Source organism: Ranitomeya imitator, chromosome 4 (genome assembly GCF_032444005.1).
Source record: "Ranitomeya imitator isolate aRanImi1 chromosome 4, aRanImi1.pri, whole genome shotgun sequence".
Classification (NCBI taxonomy): Eukaryota; Metazoa; Chordata; class Amphibia; order Anura; family Dendrobatidae; genus Ranitomeya; species Ranitomeya imitator.
This window is the reverse complement of record NC_091285.1, coordinates 172,051,498-172,069,289: the sequence shown is the minus strand read 5'-3', so window position 1 is coordinate 172,069,289 and position 17,792 is coordinate 172,051,498.

Sequence of the window (17,792 nt, the reverse complement as noted above, 5' to 3'; positions counted from 1 at the left end):
CATTTCCATCTTTTACTTTGGGTAAATATTTTTGGTCGCAGCTTAAACCGGCAATATCTGCCAACAAAAGGGGTGTAGGGAGATTACTGCCTTCCGGTCTCCCAGGCAGGTATCTTCACCACCAACAAAACTCCACCCTTCCGCAGCTGCAACTTAACCAACCTCTAACCAAAGGGGAGGGAGGGCGAGAAACGGTCCGGGTCCTGGGATCGGATGTGCCTTCAGCACTTCCCTGCGCCAAGAGCAGGAGGTAATCCCCGCCCCCTCTGCGGGGAGTTAACCCCATATTCAGCCTGGCCTCACTCAATGGGAGATCTCTAACTAACCAGAGTGGGGGAAGGCGCAGCAGTCAGGGGACAGCGACATGAGTCGCAGTGTCCTAAAGACTGCTACGACCCATAACCGTTTTCTCCCATTAAGTGACACACACAACCGTTATCAGAACTTTTAAAACTTTATTGGGAAATATATTCATAACATTTCCATCTTTTACTTTGGGTAAATATTTTTGGTCGCAGCTTAAACCGGCAATATCTGCCAACAAAAGGGGTGTAGGGAGATTACTGCCTTCCGGTCTCCCGGGCAGGTATCTTCACCACCAACAAAACTCCACCCTTCCGCCAAGGAGGAGCGAAACTAGAGAGCTACGACCCCCCCCAACGAATGCATCGCCTGAACCACTCCTTCTCTAATACCATTGAGGAAGATATCTATTCCCGCCTCGTTCATGGCATTCAACTCCCTGGCCCCTCGCCACACCAGCCTTGGGATTACTTCGGACCAGACCAGACGCATCGACGGGAAGAAACTCGGGAACTTGCCCATGTCCGATCTGATCAGTGTAAGTAGTTCAGCCAGTGGGGACGAAGCCAGGTCGTTTCCTCCGGCATGGATGACGACAATGGTGGGGGATGAAGCCACCCGTGCGATATACACAACCTCCGGAAGGACTTGGGACCACATCATGCCTCTCATGCCACGCCATATCACGTCGACGTCGTTGAAGCCCAAAGATCGCCCTCCTGGGCCCAATTCAGCGCGGCGAGCAGCCCAATAGACGTATGAGTGACCCACTATCCAGACGCTGGGTCGCACCCTATCTGGGAATAAAGGATACAGTTAGCCAATAACCCATGACCCAATGAAATTACCCGATGTACTACCGAAGCTGCTCCCATATTATAATAGTACTAAAACAACCAAAACTTTATAACACTAAATCAGGCCTGATGTATCTAGTAAAACATCGAGATTTCCATCTACCCACCCTTTGAATTTCTGATTCAAACAAACCCGCTCTGGATGCTTCTGTTGCTGCGCCTATACGAAATGAGTGAGTTCCAAATTCTGCCGCGGGCATACCCAATAGTGACAACGTACATCTCAATATAGCTAAAAATTGGCCCGACACTAGGGGAAGCCCATTCTCATGAACGAAAAATTGGGAGCCATCCTTTCTAACTCGCATGTAATTTGTAATTAACGTTAATGGGCAGATGTCCTTGTTGATGGCAAATATTGGGAACCAGGTTCCCCTACCTTCCTGATCGGTTTTGGATTTACATATTCTGATCCTTAGACCGTCGTCGCAAATCATAATATCCTCCCACCTAAGGCCACCTGGTTTATTCAGAGCAGTAGGAACAATCTCGCTGACCCGCCTGGCCCCAAAGAATGGTAGGCCAAACGCCGCCGATGTTAGCGCAGCTTCGTATTTGGAATCGCAGACAGATTCCGTGGCCTTGACCAAGTTCACTAGCAAATCAAAGGAAATAGGACGCCTGTTATCACCGTGTTTATCTGCTCGGCGCCAACCTTTCAGTAGCTGACTGATCAGAAAATGTTTCGTGGAATCCGGCCAGCCTCGCAGCTTGAAATGGAACGCTAAAGCAGACATACGGTTGCGCGCCACTGAACCCGACACTCCCATTGCACGCATTTTGGATAAAAATGCCATTGTCACCTGCATTCAAGCATCCTCCGAAGACCCCACTGGTTTTCCGTCTGTTAAAAGACACCACTCCTCCCACACCTTACCATAGGCTTTCCAGGTGGACGGGGCTATCGATGATCGTATTAGCGGCGTCAAGTCCCCAGGGCATCCCAGATCGAATGTGGGCAATCCACCTCCTCCAATTGTCCCTGAAGGCGCCGTCCCAGTACATCCTGCGAGTAAGACCCAGTTAATAACTCAGAAACATACTCATTGCTGACGGTTAGTGCATTCGCTTTGAACCAAACATTAAATGTTAAACATTTCAATACTATGAACCTAATTAGGTCTAAAACCAGCGGTGAAGGAATGCTAGGTAGTTGATGGCATGCGCCCCGCCAATTGTTGACCCCAGATTTCCATGGCCACTGCCACAGGGAAGAGGTCGATCAAGGTTGGGTCTGCATGCCACTTCCTGGAAACCCAGAAAGCAGGCCAATTCGCTGAACACAATTCGTTACCAAAAAGAACGCTGAAACCAGCGTGGCTTGACGCTGCAAAAAACAAACCCATGTCCTCATTTGAGCATTCTGCCTCCTGAAAACAAGTCCTACCATTGTAATTGCTGAGGAACAGCCTCCATGTGTTTAAATAAGAACGTAGACGTGCTGTAATCCTGATTCTATGGTGGCGTTGTTTCACTCCTCTCGTGGCTATCATCAACCTGCGCGAGAAGATCCTGCCCGCTGGCATGACCCTACAGGCAAAATTTAAGGAGCCAAGCAGCGACTGCATTTGCGTTAATGTGACTTTACCAACCGAAATACAACCACTGATAAGGTCCAGCAGTTTTTCAATCTTTTCCTTCGGCAACCTAAATTCCATGGCGATCGAGTCGAATTCGATCCCGAGGAATGTGATCACTGATACTGGCCCTATCGTCTTTTCAGGGGAAAGTGGAACCCCGAAATGTTCCATGGCATCTTTGAAATGGGCTAGGGCTGTGGCACATACGTCTGAGCCCGCTGGCCCGACTATCAAAAAGTCATCAAGATAATGCGTGATGGCGGTATGCCGAGTGATTTTGCGAGCGACCCATTGTAAAAATGTGCTAAATAACTCAAAATAAAAACAGGAAATTGAACACCCCATGGGAAGACATGTGTCATAATAGTATAGATCCTCAAATTTAGCTTCCAGTAGGTGGTGACAGTCCGGGTGTACCGGAAGCAGCCGGAACGCGGATTCTATGTCCGATTTGGCCATAAGGGCCCCCGGGCCCGCATTTCTGACTAGGTCAACCGCTTTGTCAAAGGGAATATAAGTGACGGCTGTTTCATCCCTGGGTATACCATTGTTGACAGACATACCTTTGGGGTATGACAGGTGATGAATTAATCGGTATTTACCTGACTCTTTTTTGGGAACTATACACAGGGGTGAAACCCGTAAGTTAGGAAAAGGTGGGGAATTGAAGGGACCGCGAAAGCGACCCAACCTGATTTCCTTACCCAACTTAGCTGCTAGTACGTTGGGTAAATCCTTTGCGAACTGTAAGTTTGGGGCCGATTGTGGCTCAGGGGACCAATTAAACGGGATGAAAAAACCATATGAGAAACTGAAACGTAGTTGTGCCGCAGCCGATTTATTGGGATATTTGTCCAGCCACGGCCCCATACTTTTTACGCTCACTGGCGTCGGTAACCTCGCCTGTAACGGAGTTAACTGTTTGGGGTGGTCGTGTGCATTTTGCCACGGGGTGGGGGCCTCCGCACGCTGAACACTCATGCCTATATTTGCAGAGCCCGTAGAATTTACAGTGTTCTTCATTAAATAACCAGCATGAACCTGGTCTACGACTGGCTGTTGCTGCCGCGTTGTTACTGGACCCGGCAGCGGGCCCGTGAAAGGATTGGGTTGTTCTCTGCGCCATCATCAGGCGGAGCCACGAATCCGTGGCTTTCATATCCCTCCGGCGGCGCCGCCTGCACCATGGCAGGGAAGGAGTCGCTCCTGGTCAGCAAAGCTGCTAACCAAGCGCTGCCTTCCCTGCCGATCCTATCCCTCACCGCACTCTCCAGCGGGTCCATAACACCGGCTGCCCAAACGGTCCGGGTCCTGGGATCGGATGTGCCTTCAGCGCTTCCCGGCGCCAAGAGCAGGAGGTAAGCCCCGCCCCCTCTGCGGGGAGTTAACCCCATATTCAGCCTGGCCTCACTCAATGGGAGATCTCTAACTAACCAGAGTGGGGGAAGGCGCAGCAGTCAGGGGACAGCGACATGAGTCGCAGTGTCCCAAAAACAAAATATTGATGTGAACTTTTGTTAATGACCAAATACTTATTTTGCATCCTAATTTGAAAAAAATAAATCTTGACAATCAGACAAGGTGATTTTCTGGATTTGTTTTCTCATTTTGACTCTCATAGCTTTGGTCTACCTATGATGTCAATTACAGGCCTCTCTCATCTTTTTAAGTGGGAGAACTTGCACAATTGGTGGCTGACTAAATACTTTTTTTCCCACTGTATGTTTGCTGATCGTTTCCTGAACAAATTCGCTCATCACTACTGATCACTGACATGGGACTGAAAGTATCTGCAGATGTAACATCACCAGCGCTACTCGCCCCCAGATATAAAAGTGAGTTGAGTTAAAGTAACCCTTTAATTACCAGTGATTATCCTTTATTGACCAGCTATCCTTCATTGCCTGCAATATGGCCTACATGATTTCTTCTCATAGATTGTGGCTCTCGACAGTCTCTCAAAGCTGCATATAACTGTTAACGTAAAAAAGGTTGTGGACAACTGTGAAGAGAATAAGAGTGTCTATAAGTCGACGAGGAGCAAGGGGTTCCATATTTGCTTTTAGTGTGCCAATGTATGCATCCAGGCAGGAACCACAATTCTCTTTGAGAATATCTACTATATAATCGTCTAATTCTGTCTGTTTGTCTGTAACGGAAATCCCGCGTCGCTGATTGGTCGCGCCAGACACCTGTGACTAATCAGCGACAGGCAGAGTTCTGTCAGTCACTGTGCCACATAGTTCAGTTACGTTTACTGAACAAGTTCTGTCAGTCACAGTGCCACATAGTTCAGTCACGTTTACTGAATAAGTTCTGTCAGTCACAGTGCCACATAGTTCAGTCACGTTTACTGAATAAGTTCTGTCAGTCACAGTGCCACGTAGTTTACTCACGTTTACTGAACAAGTTCTGTCAGTCACAGTGCCACATAGTTCAGTCACGTTTACTGAACAAGTTCTGTCAGTCACAGTGCCACGTAGTTCATCACGTTTACTGAACAAGTTCTGTCAGTCACAGTGCCACGTAGTTCAGTCACGTTTACTGAACAAGTTCTGTCAGTCACGGTGCCACGCTCAAATATATTATAGTGTCAATGTACTTTCATCCGATGATTTATTTAAATGCAGTTCGATATTCATGTAATGGTTTATATATTTTGATGATCTGTTTAATAATTTTGTTCAGTTGTACTAAGTTCTATGAGCAATAAAAGTTAATGATAATGTACAGTACAGAGCAAAAGTTTGGACACACCTTCTCATTTAAAGATTTTTTTGTATTTTCATGACTATGAAAATTGAAAATTTACACTGAAGGCATCAAAACTATGAATTAACACATGTGGAATTATATACTTAACAAAAAAGTGTGAAACAACTGAAAATATGTCTTATATTCTAGGTTCTTCAAAGTAGCCACCTTTTGTGTTGATGACTGCTTTGCACACTCTTGGCATTCTCTTGATGAGCTTCAAGAGGGAGTCACCGGGAATGGTCTTCCAACAATCTTGAAGGAGCTCCCAGAGATGTTTAGCACTTGTTGGCCCTTTTGCCTTCACTCTGCGGTCCAGCTCACCCCAAACTATCTCGATTGGCTTCAGGTCTGGTGACTGTGGAGGCCAGGTCATCTGGCGTAGCACCCCATCACTCTCCTTCTTGGTCAAATAGCCGTTACACAGCCTGGAGGTGTGTTTGGGGTCATTGTGCTGTTGAAAAATAAATGATGGTCCAACTAAATGCAAACCGGATGGAATAGCATGCTGCTGCAATATACTGTGGTAGCCATGCTGGTTCAGTATGCCTTTAATTTTGAATAAATCCCCAACAGTGTCACCAGCAAAGCACCCCCACATCATCCCACCTCCTACATGCTTCATGGTGGGAACCAGGCATGTAGAGTCCCTCCATTCACCTTTTCTGCGATGCACAAAGACACTGTGGTTGGAACCAAAGATCTCAAATTTGGACTCATCAGACCAAATCACAGATTTCCACTGGTCTAATGTCCATTCCTTGTGTTCTTTAGCCCAACCAAGTCTCTTCTGCTTGTTGCCTGTCCTTAGCAGTGGTTTCCTAGCAGCTATATTACCATGATGACCTGCTGCACAAAGTCTCCTCTTAACAGTTGTTGTAGAGATGTGTCTGCTGCTAGAACTCTGTGTGGCATTGACCTGTTCTATAATCTGAGCTGCTGTTAACCTGCGATTTCTGAGGCTGGTGATGCGGATAAACTTATCCTCAGAAGCAGAGGTGACTCTTGGTCTTCCTTTCCTGGGGCAGTCCTCATGTGAGCCAGTTTCTTTGTAGCGCTTGATGGTTTATGAAACTGCACTTGGGGACACTTTCAAAGTTTTCCCAATTTTTCGGACTGACTGACCTTCATTTCTTAAAGTAATGATGGCCACTCGTTTTTCTTTACTTAGCTGCTTTTTTCTTGCCATAATACAAATTCTACCAGTCTATTCAGTAGGACTATCAGCTGTGTATCCACCAGACTTCTGCTCAACACAACTGATGGTCCCAATCCCATTTATAAGGCAAGAAATCCCACTTATTAAACCTGACAGGGCACACTTGTGAAGTGAAAACCATTTCCGGTGACTACCTCTTGAAGCTCATCAAGAGAATGCCAAGAGTGTGCAAAGCAGTCATCAAAGCAAAAGGTGGCAACTTTGAAGAACCTAGAATATAAGACATATTTTCAGTTGTTTCACACTTTTTTGTTAAGTATATAATTCCACATGTGTTAATTCATAGTTTTGATGTCTTCAGTGTGAATTTACAATTTTCATAGTCATGAAAATACAGAAAAATCTTTAAATGAGAAGCTGTGTCCAAACTTTTGCTCTGTACTGTATATATTTTACCCGGAAAATCCTGTGTATTCATTGCAATTTTCTTAAATCTTCATAAATAAACTACATACATATTCTAGAATACCCGATGCATTACAATCAGGCCACCATCTAGTTAGTAATATAAAAAGTTTATAACCTGGCCAGTAGGTCTCCTATTAACTCAACTTTATCACAACTCCATCAGATATTGGTACAGTTAGTTAACAGAGAAAGAAAATATGTTTTCGGTCTCACATTCTGAGCAGGTATACAATTATTGTTCACTCTTGATATCAGATTCACCTTTTTATCTAATAAAATGAAAACAAGAAAACAAAAATAAACCCTGTAAGTACAGTATCTGTACTCCAAATAGGCGATGAAAAACCTTGAATTGTAGGACAAAGTCCAATTCAGATCTGGCTTAGAGTGACCTCCAGTGGTTGCAAACTAGTATTACAAAAATGTGCATTGCATATTATACACAACATACAATACAATTGCTATACTTTTATTTAGCCCACTAACTAGTCATTATTGAAAAAAAATTCCAGCAAACATGATTGTAAATTGTGAAAAATGTTCAGATCTTTCTATGTTACATTTTATTGACATAGCACGTCTTATTCAGATCTCTTACATGATTTAACATCTATTTATCATGTCCCATATGTATTAAAAATTCACAGAAAGGTTATTAAAATTTGTATTTTCTAGCAAACGTCATATTCGAACTGTGGAACTCATTGCTGGAAAAGAGTGAGATCTCGCATGTTAATCACAAAATCTCAGGATTACTTGTGGCCACTTTTGCGAAAAAGTTTCATTTACAAAAAGTCTAATGCTGACACTGTTTTCTTAAACAGTAAATATCATTTTAATTTTTATTTCATGAATCAATAGAACACATGGAAATAAAAAAAACTTTTTAATATATCTTATTAGACAAATCTACTTCTCTGTCTGGACTAATTAATTAATTCTCAAAATTCTCAATTATCAAAAAATAGAATGTTATGGGGAGCAACTGCCATCTCCTATCTCAGTAATGGGGAAAGTCTGTCTTCACTGAATACAGATTTTACTTGGAAATTGAGAATTTTGAGAATAAATTATCAGCACTGGCAGAGAAAGGAGCAGATTTCTCTGATAAGATATATTACAAAGATTATTTTCATGTGCCCTATTAATTTCTGAAATATAAATTAAACTGATGGTTACAATTTAAATAAAAGTTGCAGATTGGTGGCTGTTCATTGAGCGGTGACTAGTGATGCGCTTCCACACTTACAAAACTGAAAGCTGGAGGCTGCCAGGACGAATAAAGCTAATTTCCTATCGGTAGCCGCACTTTCAGTGTGAATGCTTGGTAAACTCACAGAAAAATCCCCAAAAAAGCGACTTTCAAAAATATCATAAAAAATAACCTTTATTTTAAATATTAAAACCATATGTGTGCACTTGACAAAACCATCACCAATGAATACAATACAGGAAAGGCCGGAACGGTGCCAAGCCCTACACTTTCTAAGTGCACCCTACCTGCCTGCGGAGGTTTGCACCCTATTATCCTACGCCGTGGCGCTCCGCTCCTCGCCGGCTCTCCCTGCTATCCCTATAATACCCTAACAGGGCAGGGAAAGAAATTCTCACATATACAATGTGTGGATATGGATAACTTGGAAGGACATGGGTATGTCAGTATAACTATCTAGCTAAAACTAGAGTTCTCAACTGACTTTGTGATCTGTGTCCCTTATTCCTTATACATAAAGTTTCTAGCAAGAACAAACAACGGCAGATAGAGATGCTTATCAAAGATAGGACTAAATACACACGTAACCTTGGCCTGTTTGCATATATATTAGGGTCTCAAGGTGCTGTTGTGACAATAGGGAAGTGTATCTGCTGTGATGTCAAGCATATCCCATACAACCTTCTAAGATTTAAGTGCCAAACTGCAGCATCAATATTATAATAGATGCCTAAAGCAGCCACATACTGTCCCATTAATTGATGACATAGTTATTTTTTGCGACCCCAGTACAAACCAGATCACTAAACCACATTATGTCTTATGCAAAGATCACATCCCTTTAGACTCAACGCGTTTCTCCCCTTCTAATTCAAAAGAGGTTCATCAGGAGTACATCCAGATAATAAAGGGTTACTTAGCTTATGTATAATTTCAGCATGTCAGCAATGTAGATAGCTGCAACACCGGGCCGATCCCCTATAAAAATAGGCTCAATGCAGGTTCAATTATGTTGCAGGGGTGCACAGGCAGCCTTGGTGTGGTCAGCGGAGGACGATTGGAAGGAGTGTCTGACACAGTTAGTACTCCAAAATAATAAATAGATGTTAATGTCTCGCTAAAAAACCAAAAAAAAAAAAAAAAAAAAGTGGCATACTTAGGTCTGGGGTACAGGGGTGGGCTCCTCTGCTGACTTTCAGACATTGTTATTTGGCGCAAAGTATTTACTGGTGTAAATGTAGGACAGGGCCCCTGAATATTTTAACTAGCATCATACATGTCAACAATTTGGTATTGTCAGTGCTAGGCATTGAAGGATTTCACCGCATAGACTAAACAGTGATGGAGCAGTGAGAGATAATTTTGCAAGTGGTAGAGCACTGTTTGAGCTGGGGGGGAGGGGGACACTCTCTCGTGGCCGGCGGTACTGGCCCAGGGCCCCTCATGTTACAACGGTGTTTCTGACATTGGGTGCGCGCCACCACCGCCAGAGACACTTCATTGTACTATGAGGGACCCAGTGCCAGTGCCATCGCCCAAAAGTGGGCACACTCACCTCTTCAGACAAACGGCACTCTCACGGGTGCTTGCGCCAAGTGGCGACCACGGCCCCGTGGGGGGGAGTTAGCGCATTTAGGGAGGTGTAAACATGTCGTATGCTGGACAAAGAGCTGCTGCAGATTAAGAGATTGGAACAGTCAGTAAGACCAGTCCAAAAGCAAAACCTTTTTACAGGAAAGCTAGGTGTCAGCCGGGAAAGGTGGGGCAAAATAATTAGAAATCCATGAGTGGTTCATTTTAATGAAGGTTAGATCATCAACATTTTGGGTAGCCAGACGAGTCCTTTTTTCAGTCATTATTGAACCAGCAGCACTAAATACTCTTTCTGATAACACACCAGCTGCTGGGCAAGCAAGCTCCTGCAATGCATATTCGGCCAATTCAGGCCAGGTGTCTATTTTGGATGCCCAGTAATCAAATGGGAATGACGGTTGAGGGAGAACATCGATAAGGGAGGAAAAATAGTTAGTAACCATACTGGACAAATGTTGTCTCCTGTCACTTTGAATTGATGCTGCAGTACCTGTCCTGTCTGCGGTCATTGCGAAATCACTCCACAACCTGGTCAGAAAACCCCTCTGTCCAACGCCACTTCTGATTTGTGCACCTCTAACACCTCAGCCTTGTTGCAGCTCATGTGGGAACCATCACCGGCACTGTGTGCTGGGAATGCCTGAATCAAACAGTCTACAAGAGTTGCTTGTTTGGTTGCCAGTATTTGTTCATGGTTCTCATGTGGCATGATATTTTGCAATCTCCCTTCATAGCGTGGATCCAGGAGCCAGGCCAACCAGTAATCATCATCGGTCATCATTTTTATAATGCGGGGGTCCCTTTTGAGGATACGCAAGGCATAATCCGCCATGTGGGCCAATGTTCCAGTTGTCAAATCACTGATTGTGCTGGGTTGAGGAGCACTTTCGGGCAAATCAATGTCACTTGTCTCCCTCAAAAACCCTGAACCTGGCCTTGCAACGCCAGCAGTTTCTATTGCCCCCTGAGAACCTTCCTTATCCAAAAAATACTCATCCCCATCATCCTACTCATCCTCCTCCTCTTCGCCCGCCACCTCGTCCAGTAGACTTCCCTGATCAGACAATGGCTGACTGTCATCAAGGCTTCCCTAGTGCTCCACTGCTGACGCATGCTCCTTTATGTGCGTCAAACTTTGCATCAGCAGACGCGTTAGGGGGATGCTCATGCTTATTATGGCGTTGTCTGCACTAACCAGCCGTGTGCATTCCTCAAAACACTGAAGGACTTGACACAGGTCTTGTAGCTTCGACCACTGCACACCTGACAACTCCATGTCTGCCATCCAACTGCCTGCCCGTGTATGTGTATCCTCCCACAAATACATAACAGCATGCCTCTGTTCGCACAGTCTCTGAAGCATGTGCAGTGTGGAGTTCCACCTTGTTGCAACGTCGATTATTAGGCGATGCTGGGGAAGGTTCAAAATCGCTGATGGTTCTGCATACGGCTGGAGTGTACGGGCGAACGGCGGATGTGCGAGCAAAGTCTGCGCACCTTGAGGAGCAGGTCGGGTAACCCCGGATAACTTTTCAGGAAGCACTGCACCACCAGGTTTAAGGTGTGAGCCAGGCAAGGAATGTGTTTCAGTTGTGAAAAGGCTATGGCAGCCATAAAATTCCTTCCGTTATCACTCACTACCTTGCCTGCCTCAAGATCTACAGTGCCCAGCCATGACTGAGTCTCTTGCTGCAAGAACTCGGACAGAACTTCCGCGGTGTGTCTGTTGTCGCCCAAACACTTCATAGCCAATACAGCCTGCTGACGCTTGCCAGTAGCTGCCCCATAATGGGACACCTGGTGTGCAACAGTGGCATCTGCGGATGGAGTGGTTGTGCCACTGCGGTCTGTGGACGAGCTCTCGCTTCTGCAGGAGGACGAGGAGGAGGAGGAGGGGGGGGCGAACGGCTACAGCCAACTATTTCCTAGACCGTGGGCTAGGCAGAACTGTCCCAATATTGCTGTCCCCTGTGGACCCTGCATCCACCACATTAACCCAGTGTGATGGAGACGTAACATCCCTGGCCATGCCTACTGGTCCATGCATCTGTTGTCAGGTGCACCTTTCTACTCACAGATTGCATGAGTGCATGGACAATGCGGTCTTTTACATGCTGGTGGAGGGCTGGGATGGCTTTTCTCGAAAAGAAGTGTCGACTGGGTAGCTCGTAGCGTGGTACAGCATAGTCCATCAGGGCTTTGAAAGCTTCGCTTTCAACTAACCGGTAGGGCATCATCTCTAACGAGATTAGTCTAGCAATGTGGGCGTTCAAACCCTGTGTACGTGGATGCGAGGATGAGTACTTCCTTTTCCTAATGAGAGTCTCTTGTAGGGTGAGCTGGACTGGAGACCTGCATATGGTGGAACTAGCGGGGGTGCCGGTGGACATGGCAGACTGAGAGAGGGTTGTTGATAGTATTCTTGCTGTTGGCCTACATACAGTGTTTCCTACCACGAACCCGGTGATTCCCTGACTGCTTTGGCTTTGCGACGAAACCTCCACATTTACTGCAGGTGGTGTGGTAAATGGTGGGCTTACAGTGAGGGAAGGGATGTAGCATTGCTGACTAGCTTCATTGTGAGAGGGTGCAACAACGTTAAGGGACGTTTGGTCCAGGCTTGCAAGTGCATGGTGGTTAAATGTCTATGCATGCAACTTGTATTTAGATTTTTAACATTCTGACCTCTGCTGAAGGTCCTTGAGCATTTCTTACAGATGACTTTGCACTGATCATTTGGATCTTGGTTAAAAAAATGCCAGACTGCACTCTTCCTACTATTGGATACCTTTTCAGGCATTGCACACTGAGCTACTTTAACCGGATGGCCACGCTGTCCTACAACTGTTTTTGGTTTTGCCACACGTTTTTGGTCAGATACGGGCCTGCCAGATGGAACCTGTTGCGATGTTGATGCCTGCTGCGGCTCCTCCACCTCCGCTTCAGAGCTAATGCCGGCTGCACCCTGTTCCCCCAATGGCTGCCAATCGGGGTCAACAACTGGGTCATCTATGACCTCCTCTTCTATGTCCTGTGCACCTTCCTCTGTGTCACCGTGTAAGCCGGTGCTATAGCGTTCGTGACGGGGCTCCATAGTCTCATCAGGGTCAGATTCTGGCTCAGTACACTGCGAGGGCAATGTTGTGATCTGAGTCAAAGGAACAGCATAATAATCTGGCTGTGGCTGTGCATTTGTGCACTCCATGTCCGATTCATCTTGTAATGGGCATGGCCTGTTAACAATTTCACTTTATAACCCAGGAACGATATGTGTAAAGAGCTCCATGGAGTAACCCGTTGTGTCGCCTGACGCATCCTTCTCTGTTGTTCTGGGTGAAGAACACAAGGAAGTGACTTGTCCCTGACCGGGAACATCCACTGACAGCGCACTGCTTTTACATTTTGCACTTTCCAAAGAGGAGGCGAAAGAGCTAGAGGCAGAGTCAGCAAGGAAAGCTAAAACTTGTTCCTGCTGCTCCGGCTTTAAAAGTGGTTTTCCTACTCCCAGAAAAGTGAGCGTTAGAGGCCTTGTGTAGCCAGACGATGACGCTGGCTCAACAATTTGAGACTTAGGTGCTATATTGCTTTTCCCATGACCACCTGATGCTCCAACACCACTACCATCATTACCAGCTGGCAATGACCGCCACGGCCACGACCTCTTCCACCAGACTTCCTCATTCTTTGAAAAATGCATCCAAACTAACAAACGATATTTGGTACTGTAAAACCAGTTAGAAGGTGTACGCAAAGTTGTGGTGAATTTAAATCTCCCTTTATAGGTGTGTGAGACTGCAGGGAAAATCAGGCCCAGTACACAGCTTCAGTGACAGACAGTGGCTGACAGATATGACACTAACAGGACTGACGCAGATGCACACACTGGCAATAAAAATCTCCCCCTTTTTTATATGCGAGACTAGTAAATAAATCAGGCCCACTGTATTACAGTATTGTTTCTGTGGCAGAAAATGAGTGACAGATACCACAGACAGGACTGGCACAGATGCAGATTTGCCAATATTAGTCTCCCCCTTTTTTTATATTTTCTGGGAGACTAGTGAATAAATCAGGCCCACTGTATTACAGTATATTTTCTGTGGCAGAAAATGACTGAGACATGCCACAGACAGGACTGGCACAGATGCAGATTTGCCAATATTAATCTCCCCCTTTTTTATTTTTTCTGGGAGACTAGTGAATAAATCTGGCCCACTGTATTACAGTATAGTTTCTGTGGCAGAAAGTGGCTTGAAGATACAGTATATATATATATATATATATATATATATATATATATATATATAAAGAGGGACTGTACTACAATTCTACAATTACTATCTCCCTACAGTAATCTCAGAAAAGTATGGCAGGCAGCAATACAAAGGACTGCTGCACACAAAAGTGTGGACAAACAAACAATAGCTGTGCAGAAAGGAAGGAGCAACAGGATTTGTGCTTTGAAAAAAGCAGTTGGTTTGCACAGCGGTGTACAAACAGCAATGCAGCTATCAGGGAGCCTTCTAGGGCAGCCCAATAAGCTAAAGAGCTGATGATGAAAAATCTAGCCTCCACTGTCCCTGCTAAGAAAAGGTGGTGTTGGACAGTGGAAATCGCTACAGCACAAGTGGTTTGGGGGTTAATGTACCCTGCCTAACGCTATCCCTGCTTCTGACGAAGCGGCAGCAACCTCTCCCTATGCTCAGCTCGGCAGCAGTAAGATGGCGGTCGGCATGCACACCCCTTTATAGCCCCTGTGACGCCGCAGAAAACAAGCCAATCACTGTAATGCCCTTCTCTAAGATGGTGGGGACTGAGACCTATGCCATCACGCTACCCACACTCTGCGTCCACCTTCATTGGCTGAGAAATGGCGCTGAACGCGTCATATGAAACGCGACTTTGGCGTGAAGATCGCGTACCGCATGGCCGATCCCACACTGGGATCGGGTCGGGTTTCATGAAACCCGACTTTGCCAAAAGTCAGCGACTAATGAAAATGACCGATCCGTTTCGCTCAACCCTATGTGAAACTGTTTGATGTGTTTGGGGATGGTTTTTAGGATGGAAAGATCATTCTCGTTCTGTGCAGCAGTTATGCCATTAACATGTTCGCATACACGCACTTTGAATTGGCGAGTAGTAAGGCCGACATAGATTTTGGGCAAGGACATGTGGCATAATAAATAACCGTCTTAGTTTCACAATTGATGAAGTGTTTAATGGTAAAATACTTTATCCCTGAGGAATCGCTGAATGTGTCTGTTCTTTCAATGTTGGAACAAGCTACACAGTGGCCACATTGAAAAGATCCTTTCTTCTGTTGTGTCTGAGTAAGAAAGATTTTGGAACTACTTTGGTAATGCCTCTTCACTAAAGTGTCATGAATGTTTCTTGATCGTTAAAATGTGATGCTTGGTTGCTTTCCAAGATATTTAGAAAGTGTTTAATCAGCGAGTAATATGGGCCACGCCTTCTCAAGGACTTGTCTCATTTTATAATTCTCAGAGTGATAATCCGTAATGAACCGCATGTTCATTGTTTTAGATGATTTAGGACTAGTGTTGAGCATTCCGATACCGCAAGTATCGGGTATCGGCCGATATTTGCGGTATCGGAATTCCGATACCGAATTCCGATACTTCCCGCGTATCGGATACCGGAATCGGAAGTTCCCAGAATTCAAACAGAACGCAGCAGCCAATGAGGAATGATTGGAAGTGTGGGCACATCCTGTTTAGCATGGTGGGCATGTAAGTACTGGCAAGGCTGTGATTGGCTGCTGAAATGATGTCACTCTGCATTATAAAAAACGCTGCCGCCATTTTGCGCTCACTCTGCTGTGATTTCAGTTAGGGACAGGATGCTGTGTTCTAACTGAGGGCCAGTTGAGTTAGCTAATTGCTTTATTTTCCTTTCCAAAGGCTAATTTAGCAAAACGCTGTGTGTTCTTCACTGTTCACCTTGCTCTTGCCTTGCAGCGCTGTTTTAACAGCGTTCTGCAAGGTCTCTGTGTGTGTGTGTGTGTGTGCAGCTCACTCTGTAGTCTGTGTGCAGCCATATACCCGGTTGTATTCAGCTCAGGGGGGGTTCACACTGCCTCACACAGTTGTCCTTTTTTGCTCATAGTGCAGCCTGCTGCACATTTTTTCTCAAATTTCCTATTAGTGTTTTTCCACCCGTCTCCAGCTAAATTGTGGAAAAACACTACATAGGATAACCTAGAGGGGGGTTTTTGGGCCTTGCAGCGCCGTTTACGGCTGTCTGCACGGTCTCCGTGTGAGCCCAGCTCGCCCTGTAGTCTGTGTGCAGCCATAGCCGATGGATTCAGCTCAGGGTTCGTTACTGGCTCATACCTTGAGAAAAATTTTCCTTTCTTTCAAATAGTGCAGCCTTTTTAAAAATTTTAAAAAAAATTCCCTATTAGTGTTTTTCCACCCGTCTCCAGCTAAATAGTGGAAAAACACTACATAGGATAACCTAGAGGGGGTTTATTGGGCCTTGCAGCGCCGTTTACGGATGTCTGCACGGTCTCTTTGTGAGCGCAGCTCGCCCTGTAGTCTGTGTGCAGCTATAGCCGGTTGGATTCAGCTCAGGGTGCGTTACTGCCTCATACCTTGAAAAACAATTTCCTTTTTTTCAAATAGTGCAGCCTGTTTAAAATTTAAAAAAAAAAATTCCTATTAGTGTCTTTCCACCCGTCTCCAGCTAAATAGTGGAAAAACACTACATAGGATAACCTAGAGGAGGGTTTTTTGGCCTTGCAGCGCCGTTTACGGCTGTCTGCACGATCTCCGTGTGAGCGCAGCTCGCCCTGTAGTCTGTGTGCAGCTATAGCCGGTTGGATTCAGCTCAGGGTGCGTTACTGCCTCATACCTTGAAAAACAATTTCCTTTTTTTCAAATAGTGCAGCCTGTTTAAAATTAAAAATAAAAAATTCCTATTAGTGTCTTTCCACCCGTCTCCAGCTAAATAGTGGAAAAACACTACATAGGATAACCTAGAGGAGGGTTTTTTGGCCTTGCAGCGCCGTTTACGGCTGTCTGCACGGTCTCCGTGAGATTTAAACTAGCTCTGTAGCCCGATCTGCACAAAAAAAAAAGTAAAGTTCACCAAACACAACTTAACACTTGTGTAGGCCACATTTGAAAAATAATAAAGTTTAGTCCACACTTTACAACATTAGTGTTTCTTACACCTGTTAGGAGGAGCATTTCAGGAATAAGCACACTAAGGCCTTAGTACTTTTCTGCCTATCTTTATCTGTCAACCAAGATGAAGAGGGCAGGGAGTAAGGCACGTGGGCGTGGGCGCGGAGCAGGGAGAGGAGCAGGGAGAGGACGTGGTGATTCTGTGCCTGCTGCGGGCGCCGGTGACTCGTCGTCACTCAGTTTCAGCAGGGAACAGTCCTTCATGCGCAGCTTTGTCGGAGAGCGCCGTGCACCGCTGCTGCGTGAAGACCAAATTGAAGCTGTTGTCGGGTGGATGGCAGCTAACACCTCGGCATCGACTTCAGTTAGTGCCACATCCTCTCAGGCACAGAGCACTGGAGAGCAGCCATCTGTCTCTTCACCACCTGCCAAATTGGCCAGGCAGTCAGAGAGCCCAGGACAGGAGCCGTCTCTACTTCTGTTCTCTGAATCTCTTGGCTTGGAAACAGGGGGCCAGCCAAGCAGCATTGGAGAAATGGAAGAAGAGGCAGTGTGCAGTGATGCCCAACAGCTTTTTCTCTCTGACTCTGAAGAGGCAGGTGGGCCAGTGCCTCCGGTGACCACAGCGCAGTACGCATCTGATGATGAAACTCAGGTGCCGCTTTCTGATGCGTACTGTGCTGCCGAGACTACCCAGGAGGAGCAGTTGGTGGC